Consider the following 19,425-nt stretch of genomic DNA (forward strand, 5'->3'; position numbering starts at 1 on the left):
TCTACGGTATGCTACAATAGAATCGCAGACCAGAGAGCAATGTCGGCAGTAGTAGTGGTAGTAGCTGGCAGTCGGGCGGTGGGGTCAGGTTGCTCTTAGAGAGCAGTTGTCTAGTTGTATAGCTCACAGAGAGCACTTGTGTCCTGTATGGAATTACGAAGGCCGGTCGTGGAGAACGATGGCAGCGCCTGAGCGATGTAGTATGAGGTAAAAGCAAAAATTATTATTATTTATTGCAGCGCGCATATGTAATTTGCAACAACTCATTTTGTACTATTGTTATATCCAAGTAACATGTAAATAATTTTCAATAATTTTTCAATAATAATATTTCTTATAAAGATAACTTTTGACATTTATTCATCTCAATTTAAAGTTTATATTGATTTCTCCTATCCATAATCATGCCAATTATCGTCAAGAAAAATTAGTTTTTTTTTTTTATACGTAACAAAATCTAGTGGCCAGTATTGCACTGGGCTGTGCCAGAAAACTTTCTGATGCGAGCAGATATATACGCGTTATTCGGCGACATAATTGAGGTAAGAATCTTCAGTTTATTCGGAATGACTTTTCAGGGCCATGGCGCACCACTGCTGACGTCTAGATTTTTCAGTTTAGATTCACAGTCAGTTAATTATTGAAAGGTTGTATATGAGTAACATTTTCATTGGGAGGTTAGTCAGATTTTTATTCCGAAGTTACGGCAAAAATCTGTTCGGAAGATACTGGGGGTTTAAAGGCGGTTCTTGAAACTGTAACAGTCAAAAATGGTTCAAATGGCTCTGAGCACTATGGGACTTAACATCTATGGTCATCAGTCCCCTAGAACTTAGAACTAATTAAACCTAACTAACCTAAGGACATCACACAACACCCAGTCATCACGAGGCAGAGAAAATCCCTGACCCCGCCGGGAATCGAACCCGGGAACCCGGGCGCGGGAAGCGAGAACGCTACCGCACGACCACGAGCTGCGGACAACTGTAACAGTCTTTCTCGGGATAGTTTACTCCTGTTTTCAAAAGTGTTCCAGTTCAGCTCCTTCAGTATCTCTGCGACACTCTCCAACAGATTAAATAAACCTGTGACCATTCGTGCTGCTCTACTCTCTGTTAGCTCAATATCATCTGTTAGTCCTGTCGGGAACGGGTCTCAACACTTGATAAATATTCTAGAAGCATAGCACGAGTCATTTATAAGCAGGGTCGTGTGTAGACTCATTACACTGCCCTAGTATTCTAACAATAAACCAAAGTCTAAAACCTGCTTTACCCAGAACTCTCAACATATGCGATCACTCCATTTCATATCCCTACAAAGTGCTACACCCGGGTATTTGAATACCAGTAGTGACTCATTGATTCTGTAGTCATAGGATACTACATTTTCTTCGTTTTGTGACGGGCAAAATTTTACATTTTTGAACATTTAGAGCAAGCTGCCAATCTCTGCACCACGTTGAAATCTTATCAAGACCTGACTGATATATACATAGCTTCTTTCAGATAATATTTCATTACAGGCAACTACATCATCTGCAAGAAGGCTGATTTTACTATTAATATTGTCTGCAAGGTCATTAATATCCAATATGAACAGCAAGAGTCCCACCACACTTGCCTGGGGCACCCTCGAAATTACTTCTACATATCTCGATGACTCTCCATCCAAGATAACATGCTGTGTCCTCCCTATCAAAAACTCCTCAGTCCAGTCACAAATTTCACTTGATACCCCATATGATCGTATTTTTTATAATAAGAGTTTTCGGAAATGGAGAAATACTGCATCTACTTGACTGCCTTGATCCAAAGCTTTCAGTAAGTCATGTGGGAAAAGTGAGAGCTGGGTTTCACGTGATCGATGTTTTCTAAATCTGTGCTGGTTGGCATTGATGAGGTCATTCTGTTCAAGATACCTCATTATGTTGATCTTAGAATATGTTGTAAGATTATACAACAAATCGATGTCAAGAATATTGGACGGTAGTTTTGTGGATCCCTTCTACCACCCTTCATTTATGTCCAAGCATACATTTCTCCTGATGTTTCCATATTTTTGTCCAATCCCTGTAGCTATTTTTCTACACAGCACTAACATATTTTGCGTTAGTAATCACATGCTCATCCTTCTATCGGTATCGCGAATGCAAGCTGCCGGAAATGAGTTTTCCATTTGATTTCGTCGAATAAACCCTTTCACACACAGACGCGCTTTTAGTGAAAACTTTCTATCTTCTCAAAAAGCAATGAACAGTTTGTTCGTTAGGAATGGGCAAGTGTTTGAGGCAGCACTTGGGCGCCGTTTCCATCGCCCTCTGCCACGCAATCGGCTGCTGACACACGAAATCGATTTCGATACAAATGGAGCTTCCTGGAGCGTTAATACCTCGGCTGCACGGCCGCATTGGTGACAGCGTGCGCAAATATCCGCCCGAATAAAACAGTGTTTATTTTGTGCGCATGCAAATATAGGACGCAGCCGTTTCGGCGGCGGGCGGAAGTTGGCTGCAGCTGTGCCGATCGGCAGCGAGCCGAGAACCTACACCTCCCGTGACGTCATTCTCACGTTATGCTACTGTAGCGTTAGCGAGGGGGCTGCGAATTTTTTAAATTACAAGCACATACCGAGCAATGCCCAGGAGCTCCGCTTTCCATTGGTGTTCGCTCTCCTGCTTTCATTACGGCGGGTGCAAAATCTCATTTAAACCGTACTGTTGAGCTAGACAAGTAACTGCTCTTAACGCGTGTGTTCGACAGTTTCTTTTGGCAGCGGTATCTCGTTTTCTTTCACCTCTTCTATGTTTAATCTGGGCTGAAATTCTTTTACATGGAAGTGAACAAAACCAATACATTAAGAGCTTCACACACTATGTGCGTAATATTACATTTGTAATTTCTGGGCAGATTAAAATTTGGTGGACTGATGATCAAACCAGCTGCAGAGTGAAATAGTTCTCCACGTTTTGTGTGACCCATAGGGGTCAAATATACTTTCTTCCATGAGTGCTAGTCCCCTCAAAGTAAGCCGGCCGTGGTGGCCGAGCGATTCTAGGCCCTACAGTCTGGAACCGCGCTACCTCTACGGTCACAGGTTCGAATCCCGCCTCGGGCATGGATGTGTGTGATGTCCTGAGGTGAGTTAGGTTTAAGTATTTCTAAGTTCTAGGGGACTGATGACCTTAGAAGTTAAGTCCCATAGTTTCGCCAACTGCGACATAATCGCGTGTACAAACAGTGATCCAATACTGTAAAATGCTTTTTTGTTCCAGTCTCTGATCACAAATGAATTCTTTAGACGATGACCGGTTTCAGTCTGTAATCACCATCTTCAGATCTTTTTTACACCATGTCCTAAAGTGATACGGCCATAATGGCATCGTCAAAACATATAAATATTATCAGCATAGCATCGTCACACATTTTAAATCTATGTGACGATGCTATACTGATTATATTTATGTGTTTTGACGATGCCATTATGGCCGTATCACTGTAGGATATGGTGTAAAAAAGATCTGAAGGTGGTCATTACAGACTGAAACCGGTCATCGTCTACAGAATTCATTTGTGATCAGAGACTGGAATAAAAAAGCATTTTAAAGTCCCATAGTGCTCAGAGCCATTTTTTGAACCCTCAAAGTAATCATGGCATCCGTGATGTTTAGAAGGTGGTAGAGAGTTACCGCTGTGAAAGGGGATCGTGATTAATGTCTGGATGTTTCAGTAAGTAAAAGTACTGCCTGAAAAAAGGCAAGGCCTCATGTTCGAGTGCTGGTACGAAACAGTTTGATTGTGCCAGGTCGTTACAAATAATTGCACATTCCGCTTAAAACCGAAGGATTCGTTCTAAGATAATGGTTGACATTGACCAATTGGTACAAATAGCCACTTTTCAACTCTACTTGATCGTTACTGACGATTTTGTTCAATTAAACCGCAGCGAAGGAATTTAGTAGAAGGTATTGTTAGATATAAAATAACGGCTGAAAATACACAAAGCAGACAGAATAAATTCATTCGAAATCCCAGTACACAATTTTTCCTAGCAATACTCAAACAACACTGTTGAATTGATGTAATTTAATACAAGCATTTTAAAATATGGATACATTAAGAATAGAAAATAACGAGAAATAAGAAAGTCGCTATTCGTAACGTAGCCATGGGTCTTAATGAAAGATCTAGAAAACAGATAATATGCATCAAAATGGTGTATTTGATGCTATCATCTGTCTACAGCAGTAGAGACAGAATAAGAAAAAGAAGTAACGTAACTGCAAATATGAAGTTTGGAAGTTCGAATTAAGTGAAGAAATTACAGTACCGGCATAGAAAGTGTAGTGTACTCGTCGCCACTATAGTGTCCTCGTATCATGGGAAGTAAGGCAGAGGATTTTATTATGAATGGCTGGTATCCTATTTCTACAACACAAATGTACATGTGTATTAATACGGTTATTTGTTTAGATGAACAGATAGCTGCTACTTAACTTTAATAGAGAGCATGTGCTATAGTACAAGCTGATCAGTAATAGTCCAAGTTAGCCTCCCTGCTGGTGAGGAACAAGTCCCACTATAAGCACCACTCTGGTCGCTATGTAGCCTAAGCCCATCTGCGAATGAATGAAAGACTCCAAACTGGATGGTGAGTTACTGCGTCAGTGACTGAGCGACTGAGCTAGTGAGCCCCTGCGGTCAGCGGCGGCAGCCTAAACACTTGCTATAGAGAGGGCGTTGGCGGCGTTTTGCCTGTGGTGCGTCTCTCGTGGTAGGCGCACTTGATCCACTGCATAGCCGAATCCATCATACGCAGAAGCGCTACTGTACCACGGTCCGAAACCGGATTAATACAGTACTAAATAGGTGGATTAAATTATTGTGACTAGTACTGGACACCAAGCTGAACGTCCGCGTTTTGGGATAATGAGGGTCTCATGGAATTCCATATATGGCTACACTCCATACAAATACTTTCAGAAACGACTTCCTGACCGTTAGAACTATAGCCGATGTTAACAAATTTCTCTTCTTCAGAAACGCTTTCCTTGCCATTGCCAGTCTACATTTGATATCCTCTCTACTTCGACCATCATCAGTTATTTTGCTCCCCAAATAGCAAAACTCCTTTACTACTTTGTCTCTTTTCCTAATCTAATTCCCTCACCATCACCCGACTTAATTCTACTACATTCCATTATCCTCGTTTTGCTTTTGTTGATGTTCATTTTATACCCTCCTTTCATGACACTGTCAATTCCGTTCAACTGCCCTTCCAAGTCCTTTGCTGTCTCTGACAGAATTACAATGTCATCGGCGAACCACAAAGTTTTTATTTCTTCTCCATGGATTTTAATACCAACTCCGAATTTTTCTTTTGTTTCCTTTACTGCTTGCTCAATAAACAGATTGAATAACATCGGGGAGAGGCTACAATCCTGTCTCACTCTCTTCCGAACCACTGCTTCCCTTTCGTGTCCCTCGACTCTTACAACTGCCATCTGCGTTCTCTACAAATTGTAAATAGTCTCTCGCTCCCTGTATTTTACCCCTGCCACCTTCAGAATTTGAAAGAGAGTATTCCAGTCAACATTGCAAAAGCTTTCTCTAAGTCTACAAATGCTAGAAACGTAGGTTTGCCTTTCCTTAATCTAGCTTCTAAGATAAGTCGTAGGGTCAGTATTGCCTCACGTGTTCCAATATTTCTACGGAATCCAAACTGATCTTCCTCGAGGTCGGCTTCTACCAGTTTTTCCATTCGTCTGTATAGAATTCGCATTAGTATTTTGCATCCGTGACTTATTAAACTGATAGTTCGGTAATTTTCACATCTGTCAGCACCTGCTTTTTTTGGGAGTGGAATTATTAAATTCTTCTTGAAGTCTGAGGGTATTTCGCCTGTCTCATACATCTTGCTCACCAGATGGTAGAGTTTTGTCAGGACTGGCTCTCCCAAGGCCGTCAGTAGTTGTAATGGAATGTTGTCTACCCCCGGGGCCTTGTTTCGACTCAGGTCTTTCAGTGCCGTGTCAAACTCTTCACGCAGTATCTTATCTCCCATTTCATCTTCATCTACATCCTCTTCCATTTCCATAATAATGTCCTCAACTACATAGCCCTTGTATAGACCCTCTATATACTCCTTCCACATTTCTCCGTTCCCTTCTTTGCTTACAACTGGTTTTCCATCTGAGCTGTTGATATTCATACAAGTAATTCTCTTTTCTCCAAAGGTCTCTTTAATTTTCCTGTAGGCAGTATCTGTCTTACCCCTAGTGAGATAAGCCTCAGCATCCTTACAATTGTCCTCTAGCCATCCCTGCTTAGCCATTTTGCACTGCCTGTCAATCTCATTTTTGAGACGTGTGTATTCCTTTTTGCCTGCTTCATTTACTGCATTTTTATATATTATCCTTTCATCATTTCAATTCAATATTTCTTCTGTTACCCAAGGATTTCTACTAGCCCTCGTCTTTTTACCTACTAGATCCTCTGCTGCCTTCACTACTTCATCTGTCAAAGCAACCCATTCTTCTTCCACTATATTTCTTTCCCCCATTCCTGTCAATTGTTCCCTTATACTTTCCCTGAAACTCTGTACAACTTCTGGTTTAGTCAGTTGATCCAGGTCCCATCTCCTTAAATTCCCATCTTTTTGCACTGTCTTCAGTTTTAATCTACAGTTCATAACCAATAGAGTGTGGTCAGAGTCCACATCTGCCCCTGGAAATGTCTTACAATTTAAAACCTGGTTCCTAAATCTCTGTCTTACAATTATATAATCGATCTCAAAACTTTAGTATCTCCAGGCTTCTTCCATGTATACAACCTTCATTTATAATTCTAGAACCAAGTGTTAGCTATGATTAGGTTGTGCTCTGTGCAAAATTCTATCAGGTGGCTTCCTCTTTCATTTCTTAGCCCCAATCCATATTCACGTACTACTTTTCCTTCTCTCCCTTTTCCTACTACCGAATTCCAGTCACCGATGACTATTAAATTTTCGTCTCCCTTTACTATCTGAATAATTTCCTTTATTTCATCATACATTACTTCAATTTCTTCGTCATCTGCAGAGCTAGTTGGCATTTAAACTTGTACTACTGTAGTAGGCGTGGGCTTCGTGTCTATCTTGGCCACAATAATGCGTTCACTATGTTGTTTGTAGTAGCTTACCCGCACTCTTCTTTTTTTATTCATTATTAAACCGACTCCTGCAATACCCCTATTTGATTTTGTATTTATAACCCTGAATTCGCCTGACCAAAAGTCTTGTTCCTCCTGCCAGCGAACTTCACTAATTCCTACTATATCTAACTTTAACCGTTCCTTTTCCCTTCTTAAATTCTGTAACCTAACCGCTCGTTTAAGGGATCCGACATTCCACGCTCCGATCCGTAGAACGCCAGTTTTCTTTCTCCTGATAACGACGTCCTCTTGAGTAGTCCCCGCCCGGAGATCCGAATGGGGGACTATTTTACCTCCGGAATATTTTACCCAAGAGGACGCCATCATCATTTAACCATACAGTAAAGCTGCATACCCTCGGTAAAAATTATGGCTGTAGTTTCCCCTTGCTTTCAGCCGTTCGCAGTACCACAACAGCAAGGCCGTTTTGGTTAGTGTTACAGGGCCAGATCAGTCAATCATCCAGACTGTTGCCCCTGCAACTACTGAAAAGGCTGCTGCCCCTCTTCAGGAACCACACGTTTGTCTGGCCTCTCAACAGATACCCCTCCGTTGTGGTTGCACCTACGGTACGGCTATCTGTATCGCTGAGGCGCGCAAGCCTCCCCACCAACGGCAAGGTCCATGGTTCTGGGGGGGGGGGGGGGGGCATGGAATAATGGCATCTGACAAAGCTAATGGTATTTGGACCGTCAGATGGATGCATTAAGGTCGGCTGCCCTAATGTTGCTGGTTGAGATGAAAAGGCTAAGTGCCAGAATCAGATTTAACTGTCTCCCTACGCCGGCAAAATCACAGTCAAAACACTTGATCTACAACTACTCCGAAAGCTATTGTGGTATCATTATTTTTCCCTCTTTTCCTGCTCCATTCACGAATGGCGCGTGGGAAGAATGTTTGACAGTAAGCCACCGTGTACGCTCGAATTGCTCAGATTTCCTCGATGCAGCCGTTACGCGAGACGCATGTGTGAGGAAATAACATAAGGCTTGCTCTTCTTGAAATATACTCTAGAAATTTCAGCATATAATCTCTCCGTAAGGCACAATGCCTCTGTTGTAAAGCCTAACACAATAAGAATATTCGCTACAGTGTGTGTCACAATCACACTAGTGGGCAAACTAAACAGTAGGTTTCACACATCGCTCACACACACACACACACACACACACACACACACACACATGCACAGTTTCAGAAAGAGAAGATAAGAATGTTAGCTAAGAGATAAAAAACAATAAGACGTTCCACTATACTGTATAGGTCTGGCAGGCAACAATGCCAGAAACTAGACTACTTCTTTTTCCTTCTGTGCAACCGCTGAGCTGGACTGAAGAATTGGATTACACTGTTCTACAAAAAAAACCTTTTTTTCTATTTCTGATAAAAAGTATTGTGATCCTAGTTGTAATTTGAGTGCTGAATTGAAAACTGTTTTTGGTTTTTTTCTGTCAGGGATAGTTTATGAGTAATCGCAATTTTATTTCTCTTTTCAGTTTCTGATATAGTGCAGCAAACGTGAGGTGAAATTCGACAAACAAATGCACATCTTTATGACGTTATAAGTTCATCACATTAATGGAGGGTGGGATCTAACATATAACACAGTAACCTTTGTGTATACACTTTGAAGCATTTATTTGACATGAGAAATTACAGAAAATTGACAAACAATGAGCCACTGCCTTGTAATGCACATCACTTTTTTCTCTTGTATTGTGAATCTTTCTTCTCTCGAATGATATTCCAGCAATAATCTGCTAACATAGAAGGTACCCACTTCCCTTCATAGTGCCTTTCTATGATAGAAATGTCTTTATGGAATCTTTCCGCATGTTCATCCGATACGTCACTACAACTCTCTGTGAAGTAGTCCAGATGAGAGTCCATCATATGCACCTTTCAAAGACATATTGCACCCCAAATCCTGATATGCTTTGATCATATCCTTCACCATTGCTTTGTAGTTAGTAGCTCTTCTTCTTCCGAGGAAGTTTTCCGACATCATCTTGAAACAGTCCCATGCGGTTTTTTATCAGTTAAACATGCTTCAAAATTTGCATCTTTTTGCAGCTCTCTGATTTGTGGGTCCACAAATACACCTTCCTTTATTTTTGCAGCTGAAAGACGGGGTAATTTGGTAGCTAGATATACAAACCCACAGCCTGTTGGATCCATGGCCTTCACGAATTGTTTCATCAGGCCAAGTTTGATGTGAAGCGGTGGAAGTAGTATATATTCAGGAGCTACCAGACTTTCACGTTGTACATTCTTTTCGCCAACTTTCCCTCTTCGCCTAGGCCATTTCTTTTTCACGTAGTGAGAATTTTGGTCTCGACTATCCCACTCGCAAAGAAAACAGGCATACTTTGTGTAGCCTTGTTGCATTCCCAGTTCCATAGCAATTACCTTGAAATTTGCACATATTTTCCATTTGTGTTCATTGTATCTTAATGAATTTAGCATCCTTTGTACGAATTCGTAATTCTCTTTTGTCAAACTAGCGTAAGATACTGGAACAGATGGTATTTTATTTCCGTTATGGAGCAAAACACACTTCAGACTTGTTTTCGATGCATCTATGAAAAGTCTCCTCTCCTGTGAAATATAAGTGAAGTTCAGCACTTTCATCAGGCCAGCAACGTCATTGCAAAATGTCAGTGCTTCGTCAGTTGAAAAATAAGAAATAAAGGCATGTTCTCCGTGCCTGAACACACTGATTTTAGTACTTTGGTGCAGTAGATTATACTCTTGTAATCTTGAACCAAGCAGCTGCGCCTTTTGTTTACTTAGTCCAAGATCACGTACTAAATCTTTTAAATCTGCCTGTATTAACAAATGTGGTGATGACTCACTTGTGCAGTGATATAAAGAATCATCATCTGTGTTTTTTTCTATACTACTTATTTCACTGTCACTCAGAATTTGACCTCGAGCTCTTGAAGGTACTGGAAGGTTGTCGGAATGCTGAACTGGCATTCTCGCTGAAGGCAAATCTGGGTAAACAATGTGCCTCTTCGACTTTTTGCTTGTAAAACCTTGAATTTTTGTTAGACAGAAATAACAATCAGTAACATGGTCCTTAGGCTCCCTCCACACCATGGGAACAGCAAACAACGCCACATTCTCTTTACCTTTCCACCACTGAATTAGTTTGCAGTAGCATGTAGCACAACAGAAATGTGGTGCCCATTCTTTATCTTGGTCTCCTACCTCTACTCCAAAGTAATGTTTGTATGCTTTCTTTATGACTGAGGAAATTTTCTTCCTATTTCTGGCAAAAGTGAACTTCCCACAGATGTAGCAGAAGTTTTCCGGCTTATATCGACATCCACGATGACGTGGCATTTCTGAAAATTTAAAAATACCACTTTGGTAATACACCTGTATTAAATTAACAGTAGGGAACTAGAGGAACGCTGATGTGTAAAAACAAGCAGTCGTTTTACCTTCAGCACCAGGCTCAATCAGTTAAAACACAGGAACTAAAAAATTCAACCGTGCTCAGAAATATGACAGACAGTCACTTGTCAGCCAAAACACCCACTTGTTAAGACTGACACAAACTGCGGCTAACACCACTGTTGTAAACTCGCTGCAACTGCCCCTAGGAGGCGTGAAGCTTTACTGCCGAGGCAGCGACCGGCTGTCGCCGTTCGAGTTAATGAGATGTTTCAGGTGGTCTTAATGACATAGGTGTGGCAGCGGTAACCTAATGATGTCTGATTCTTCCCACCTGCTGTTGCACAAGAAATTATCACGTTCTATCACTACTGGATGTAGCAACATAACCGTATTTCTCTATAACGTCTCTGTGTTTGCCATGAATTGTGAATATACATATATATACGTATTACATAAAAAGTATCCCTGACAACGATATTGTGTTTACATATTTGAATTTCCCACGGTAAAATGGTCTAGAAGCACATACTTTAATATCAGAAATAGAACCCATGTCGAACAGTGTTATTATTGTTCCTCTTAAAAACATCCAGCGAAAAATCGACGAACAAATCTTGCACCGCTCTCCAAGACGAAGAGTTTCAAAAAGATGCACCCTGCATCAGATGACTAGATCTTTTACAGGAATGTAGATAGAAATTTGAGGTGAATTTTGACTTGCACTTACGACTACAAAGTTTCAGATTTCTAAAGAACGTTCCGATTTTACGAGGGTTTTTGTTTTACTTTAGGAAAGGTACAAGACATTTGGCTCCTCTTTTCTCGTTTATTTGTGGTAAGAAAGATTCGACTGGCTGGGAGCTGCATTTATCGGGCTCTGACAATATAAAAGTTAAAATTGATTACTGAGTTACAGTGGTTGTATGTGCTGACTTCATATTGTTTTCTTGTCATTTTTCTAAATCTGACATGTTGCTCGCTATATTAGTTTCTTGTTTGGGTGAGCTTTAGTGGTGAGGAGCGCTGCGGATACAGACCAGATCGGTGGTAGATCGGCAAAAACGCCCTTCTTGTAAGACAGGCGAACGTTGCTTTCTGTAGAACTGCGGCCAGGAAAGCGACAACTGAAGGCACCTTCATGTCGAAGTCGAGAAAGTCGTTTCGGCTACTGTCATACTGGCGCCCGGGCTATTGTGCAGTTTACTGCACGTGTACATTTTTAACGACCAAGCTGAAAGCATTCATTCTGGACACGAAACTCTGCCACCAAGCATTCCAGTCATGTTAATAAAAATGCTATCAGCTGATAAACATCTCCTGGCTTCCTACTCTTCCCCCTTCCTCCCCCCCCCCCACATACACACAAAAAATGATATGTAGAAACAGCTCTGAATACTACCAGTTCAGAAAACCCTACAGAAATGATGGCTAGCCTCAAGAACAACTTTTTAGCTTTTCCCAGGTCTGAAATGCAACGCTAGCTACTGCTTGAGAGGACATCAACTGATGAAACTGGTGTGATGTCAGGAGGATGTAACATGTAGCGGGAAGTCTTTTAAAAAAGAGGGGACGAAATTGAGATCGCTGATGTTTTAGCGTTTCATGCCTTCTTGGAGGGATACTTTGTTAAGCAAACATTCACACCGTTGATGGGGTGATGTAACTTTAAATAGTATTGATTGCTCAGATTCTTGGTGAAAAGTGGGCAGCCGGCCGCTGTGGCGGAGTGGTTCTAGGCGCTTCAGTCCGGAACCACGAGGCCGCTACGGTCGCAGGTTCGAAACCTGCCTAGGGCATAGATGTGTGTGATGTCCCATATTGCTCAGAGCCATTTGAAACTTTTTTTCTTTTAAGTGGGCAGCAGTCAGTTCTTCACTAACTAGAAACAGAGACGTCATCTCTGAACTTACCGCTGGTGGCAACCTCAAATGGAACAGCTCACTGGGATACGATATTGGAGTCGCGAACGTAACTAGCTCCCATTTGTTAGGACACTCACAAGTTCTAAATTCGGATTCATGACAGGATTCATTGTCGCACGTTCATCAGCGCATCCTCATATGCATGGGCTTCTTTGGTTCCCTTTTCAGACAAGCAGTGAATGATTGTTGAGTAAACAAGTTGAGATAAATTTCACAAAGTCTGATGAGTTACCGTTAAGTAACTTTGCGAATCGATAGTTCCATTGTCTAATCCCCGTGGTTAATTGCACGTTTGTAAGTGTAGTGATTTCATAATTTATTTAGATTCTTATCCATTCTAGTGGTTTCGTAATAAACTAAAGAGTTCATTTAATTCTTGTCTTCATCATCACATTTAATACTTTTCAACGACAAAAAGGATATTCGAGACCTTAAGTTAACTACTAGGGGCACTGTCTCTCAAAGCGTTAATCCAGCCATTGTGTTCATTTAAACCAGATTCGGGGCTCACGTGTGTGTGTGTGTGTGTGTGTGTGTGTGTGTGTGTGTCACGGTTAGTTATGATTCAGTTCAGTCCATTTCTCGCAAACGGAGTTTGCACGTACATGCATGCACAAGCTTGGAGTACTTTTTACTATTACATTCAGGACCATAGTTTTCATTTACGTATCACAAATATTCCGTGTACTTTCCGCCAGATGTCCAAAAAAATTCCAAATGCAAGCTAAAGTCGCTCCTTACCTTTGTATACAAGTCTGGAGTTGAGGAATTCACAGTTGCTGCATGTGCTATTGCATCCAAAGTTGTTGGGGAGGGAGGCACTTATACAGAATGTTCCAGAAACTCTTCAAAAAGGAATAATCATGTGATGTGTGCGGCCACTAAGTCGATGAGACGTCCATAGTTTCTTTACTGATGATTGATCTTTGAGGTATCTCATTGATACATTGCTCTTCCATGCAGGTGCCATTGTCGTGGTGTTCTGTCCTGTAGAAAAAATAAGTGTTCATTACGTTCTTGCAACTGTGGAAAAAGTCAGATCCCCAACAGATAAAGGTACGTGGTTCCTTTAACCATATTTTCTGCAAAAAGAAGACAAGCAATAAACAGTTTCTCAGGTAGTTTTATGTCTTCAGTAGATCAACAGTACTGTGTAGAACTGAAACGCAGGGCACTTGGAAAGTGAAACGACCTGAAATGTGCTCGTAAACAAGGGTGTTCAAAATATACGAAAACAGATACTACAAGAACAAATTCAAATATTAAGGAAGTGTAACAAGTTAATTGTTGTCAAGTAACTGGCAATGAAACTTCGTTGATATTCCATATCATTTAGCCACTATATGTATTCTTCTCAGTTTGTCAAAAGATCTGTGAACTATTATTTACGAGTTAAAACAGCTATTTTTAGTCAAGTGCTTAAGTACAGTTAGCTGGTGATTAGTATTTTAGTGAGCTGAACTGCGACATCATCAGCGTTCTTCATGAAACAGATACGAGACTTCCTGGCAGTTTAAAACTGTGTGTCGGATCGAGACTTGCACTCTGTACCTTTGCCTTTCTCGGGCAAGTGCTCTACCAACTGAGCTACCCAAGCATAATTCACGAGCCGTCCTCATAGCTTTGCTTCTTGCAGGACTGCTAGTAGAACAGGTTTCTCTGGAGAACTTCTGTGAAGTTTGAAGGGTAGCAGATCAGGTACCGGCGGAAGTCAAACTATGAGGACGGGTCGTGCTTGAGTTGCTCAGCTCGTGTAGCAACTTCTGCTAAAATCCAAGGTCCTGAGTTCGAGTCCCAGTCCGGCACACAGTTTTAAACTGCCATGATGTTTCATATCGCCGCACACTCCGCTGCAGAGTGAAAATTCGTCCTAAGTAGAGACGACCTTCGTTAAAATGTGTTAAAACAACAAATTCTAATAACAACTGAAGTTCAAAGCAGTGTGGACAAGTTTGTTAAGAAAGAATTGCTAAAGCACCAGTACCACCCAGATTTTATGGCTTGCCCAAGTTGCACAAGGAAGGGGTTCGTCTACGTCCATTGTCAGGAATACTGGCGCAGCCACCTATCTCACTGCTCAACACCTTAAGAAGATGCTCTCGCCATATGTGGGGAAGTGTGCCCATCACATTCGCAACTCAGACAACGCGTCAGGCAGCTACAGATCTCTGACTCTGCGATTATGGTTAGTTTCCACGTGGTCTCCCTGTTCACCTGCGTACCACTGAATGATGCACGTGAGCTGATTCTATCAAAGTTCGACTGACTACGAAGTATTTCCTAAATGGGGGCCAATTCTACGAGAAAACGGAAGGGGTGACATTGGGCAGCCCGCTATCACCAGCGGTGACCAGTCTCTTTATGGAAAGATTTGAAGAGGACTCACTTACATCGGCCCTAGATCAACAGAAATGCTTTTACAGATACGTGGATGACACCATTGTCATATGGCACCATGAGAGGAGAAGCTCGAAGTTTTCTTGGACCACCTAAGCTCACGCCACCCTGACATTAATTTTATCATGGAACTGGAGGAAGATGGACTACTGCCTTGCCGGCCGGGGTGGCCGAGAGGTTCTAGGCGCTACAGTCTGGAACCGCGTGACCGCTATGGTCGCAGGTTCGAATCCTGCCTCGGGCATGGATGTGTGTGATGTCCTTAGGAGACGAGGTACTGGCAGAAGTAAAACTGTGAGGACGGGGCATGAGTCGTGCTTGGGTAGCTCAGTTGGTAGAGCACTTGCCTGCGAAAGGCAAAGTTCCCGAGTTCGAGTCTCGGTCCGACACACAGTTTTAGTCTGCCAGGAAGTTTCATATCAGCGCACACTCCGCTGCAGAGTGAAAATCTCATTCTGGAAACATCCCCCAGGCTGTGGCTAAGCCATGTATCCGCAATATACTTTCTTTCAGGAGTGCTAGTTCTGCAAAGTTCGCAGGAGAGCTTCTGTTGAGTTTGGAAAGTAGGAGACAAGGTACTGGCAGAAGTAAAGCTGTGAGGACGGGGCGTGAGTCGTGCTTGGGTAGCTCAGTTGGTAGAGCACTTGCCCGCGCAAGGCAAAGTTCCCGAGTTCGAGTCTCGGTCCGGCACACAGTTTTAATCTGCCAGGAAGTTTCTTATTCTGGAATTGGTATCTATCATCGCCACCAAGAAATGACAGAGTCCAGCAATTCTACCTGCAAATCCACCTACCAACATGCAACAGCACCAAATTGCGCAATCACTGTAATGGAACACTATAGTAACGTACAGTGAAGGATCAGCTTGTTGGATGTGTTAGTGTGCTCAAATATAAGGTAATTTATAACAGAATTTATGTACCTACCCTGATTTTTTTCCCTTATCATAACACCTCTCAGGTTCCTCTCCGTTTGAACTAAAGTGATTACCGAGTGTCCTTACTGAAAGAACATTAAAGCTCAATGTTTTGCTAATTAATGTCTCTTGAATATAGTAAAATGAAAGTTAAAGTTAATGTGACAAGAAAGTGAGCTAAAGTAATTGATGCTTGCAGAAAATAATTTTTCTATTAAAACTGCTTATTAATATGTTGTTGCCAACTTCAAAATTAAAAGTTCTTAAGACTGAGGCTTATAAAGTTTTGCTTTGTAAATGATCACATTGCTGCCTGTTGTAAATCGCAGAAGGGGAGTCAGTATCTTACAAATAGGTTAATTTTGTGTCTCACTGTAGTAAAAGTGGAAAACTGCAGTTGTCCAAAGTTGTATACTCATGCTTGGTTCTTTTGTGTGTGGAAAGTGCATATTAATAGTGTAATAGGATCCACAGTTTATCCTTTATGCTCAAGATAAATAACAATTAATAGAAAGATCACTATTTATGAAAACAATAATTTCTTTATTCAAAAGATAGTGAGGAGTAACCTGTTAGTGAATTCCATTTAACTTTCATTTTAAATAGTAAAGTATTTAACTGAGAGAGACTTGACCTGTGACCAGTTCATAATTTTGCAATGAACTACATTTACAATTTTATGTCAGCTACGAAAATGTTTGAAAAGTAGTAATGAACCAATGTCCAATTTGTGATTCTTCAGTGTGTATTAACAGTAATGTTATAAAGACCATGCAGTTTGAATAAGCCCTGAAAGTAATAGTGTGCATTGTTATCTGTTATATTTTTGCAAACAGTTTGAGCTGCTCTAGCTGTTAGTTCCAACCTTAACGTTAACATATGCAAGTGTCAGAGTTCATTGCACTCGCGTGTGGCAAAATACAGGTTGTGTTTGTCCCTTAAAATTACTCCTACCTAGTTTCTTAAACAAGAATGTTAATCATTCTCATGCCTAATTAGGCTGGCGACCTTTTTCTCTGAACAGTGTGGATAAGTAAATTATTCTTTATTACTGTTTAAATATTTACGTAATTCTGACTTTCACTTCCGATAAGCCACCGCCGTTAGGTACAACACGGTCGACATAACAAAATTCCTTTATACCATAATTACTTTAACAAGATAGTTTTATTTCACGACCTGCCTCCAACTTTAAGGTTATGGTATAGCAGTAGCGGACGGTAGTGTTATAACTTCAGTTGATCGATGAAAGAAGGAAGTGCAAAAATGAAATAAATATTAAGTGCAGGAAACCTAAGACGAAATGTGTAGAAATCGGAAAGGACATGATTATCAGAAGAACTAACTAAGCATATTGGGAAGTCTAAACAAGGTTCATTGAAACTGAAAGCAAGGGTGGTAACATTAAGAGTGCAACGGTAATTCCATTGTTAAGAAGAAAGGCTAAAGTAATGAGAAGTAGCAGAAATGAAAACAGTGAGAAAATTAACATTAGGATTGATTGTCCTGAAGGGGATGAAGTTAAGGAATTCTGCAACCTAGGCAGCAAGATAACCAATGATGGACAGAGCAAATGCAAACTAGCAGAGGCGCAAAGGGCACTCCTGGCAAGAGAAGTCTATTAGTATCCAACATGGCCCTTAATTTGATAAAGAATTTTCTGAGAATGTATGTTTGGAGCTCAGTATTGTATGTTAGGGAAACATGGACTATGGGAAAAACCGGAACTGAAGAGAATCAAAGCATTTGAGATGTGGTGCTGCAGGCGAATACTGAAAATTATGTGGTCTGATATGATAAAGAAAGAAGACGTTCTGCAGAAAATCGGAAAGGAAAGAAATAAGTGAAAAACACTGACAAGGAGAAGGGACAGGATGATAGGACATCCGTTAAGTGATCAGGGAATGACTTCCATGGTACTAGATCGAGCTGTAGAGGATAAAAACTGTAGAGGAAACCAAAGATCGAAGTCATCCAATAAATAATTGAGGACGTAGGTTCAAATTGCTACAATGAGTTGAAGAAGTTGGCTTTCCGCATCAAACCAGTCAAAATGCTGGCGATCCAAAAGAAAATAACATAAAATAAAGACATAGGTACACTATGTGATCAAAGGTATCCGGACACCCCCAAAAAATACTTTTTCATATTAGGTGCATTGTGCTGCTAGCTACTGCCAGGTGCTCCAAATCAGCGACCTCAGTAGTCATTAGAGGCCGTGAGAGAGCATAATGGGGCACTCCGCGGAATTCACGGATTTCGAAAGTGGTCAGGTGATGGAGTGTCACTTGTATCATACGTCAGTATGCGAGATTTCCACACTCCTAAACATCTCTAGACCCACTGTTTCAGATGTGATAGTGAACTGGAGCCGTGAAAGGACACGTACAGCACAAAAGCGTATAGGCTGATCTCGGCTCTTGACTGACAGAGATCGCCGACAGTTGAACAGGGTCGTAATGTATAATAGGCAGACATTATTCAGACCATCACACAGGAATTCCAAACTGCATCAGGATCCACTGTAAGTACTATGACAGTTAGGCGAGAGGTGAGAAAACTTAGATTTCATGGTCGATCGCCTGCTCATAACCCACACATCACGCCAGTAAATGCCAAACGACGCCTCGCTAGGTGTAATGAGCGTAAACATTGGACGATTGAACAGTGGAAAAACGTTGTGTGGAGTGACGAATCACGGCACACAACGTGGCGATCCGATGGCAGGTTGTGCATATGGCGAATGCCCCGTGAACGTCATCTGCCAGTGTGTGTAGTGCCAACAGTAAGAGGCGGTGGTGTTATGGTGTGGTCGTGTTTTCCATGGAGGGGGCTTGCACCCCTTGTTGTTTGGCATGGCACTATCACAGCACACGCCCACACTGATGTTTTAAGCACCTTCTTGCGTCCCACTGTTTAAGAGCAATTCGGGGATGGCGATTGCATCTTTCAGCACGATCGAGCATCTGTTCATAATGCATGGACTGTGGCAGAGTGGTTGCACGACAATAACAGCCCTGTAATGGACTGACCTGTACAGAGTCCTTACTTGAATCCTATAGAACACCTTTGGGAAGCTTTGGAACGCTGACTTCGTGCTAGGCCTCACCGACCGACATCGTTACCTCTCCTGAGTGCAGCTCTCCGTGAAGAATGGGCTGTCATTCCCCAAGAAACCTTCCAGCACCTGACTGAATGTACGCCTGCGAGAGTGGAAGCTATTATCAAGGCTAAGGGTTGGCCAACGCCATACTGAATTTCGGCATTACCGATGGAGTGCGCCACGCACTTGTAACTGATTTTCAGCCAGGTGCCCGGATACTTTTTTTTACACAGTTTATCTACCGTAAACATTTGTTCTGATATACATATACATATATATATATATATATATATATATATATATATATATATATATATATAATGATATGTGTATTGAGCTAGCAGTAAATGAAACAAAAGAAATATTTGGAGTAGGAATTAACATCCATGGAGAAGAAATAAAAATTTTGAGGTTTGCCGTCAACATTGTAATTCTGTCAGAGACAGCTAAGGACCTGCGGAAGCAGAGGAAAGTAACGGGCAGTGTCTCGAA

Source organism: Schistocerca nitens, chromosome 1 (assembly GCF_023898315.1).
Source record: "Schistocerca nitens isolate TAMUIC-IGC-003100 chromosome 1, iqSchNite1.1, whole genome shotgun sequence".
Lineage (NCBI taxonomy): Eukaryota > Metazoa > Arthropoda > Insecta > Orthoptera > Acrididae > Schistocerca > Schistocerca nitens.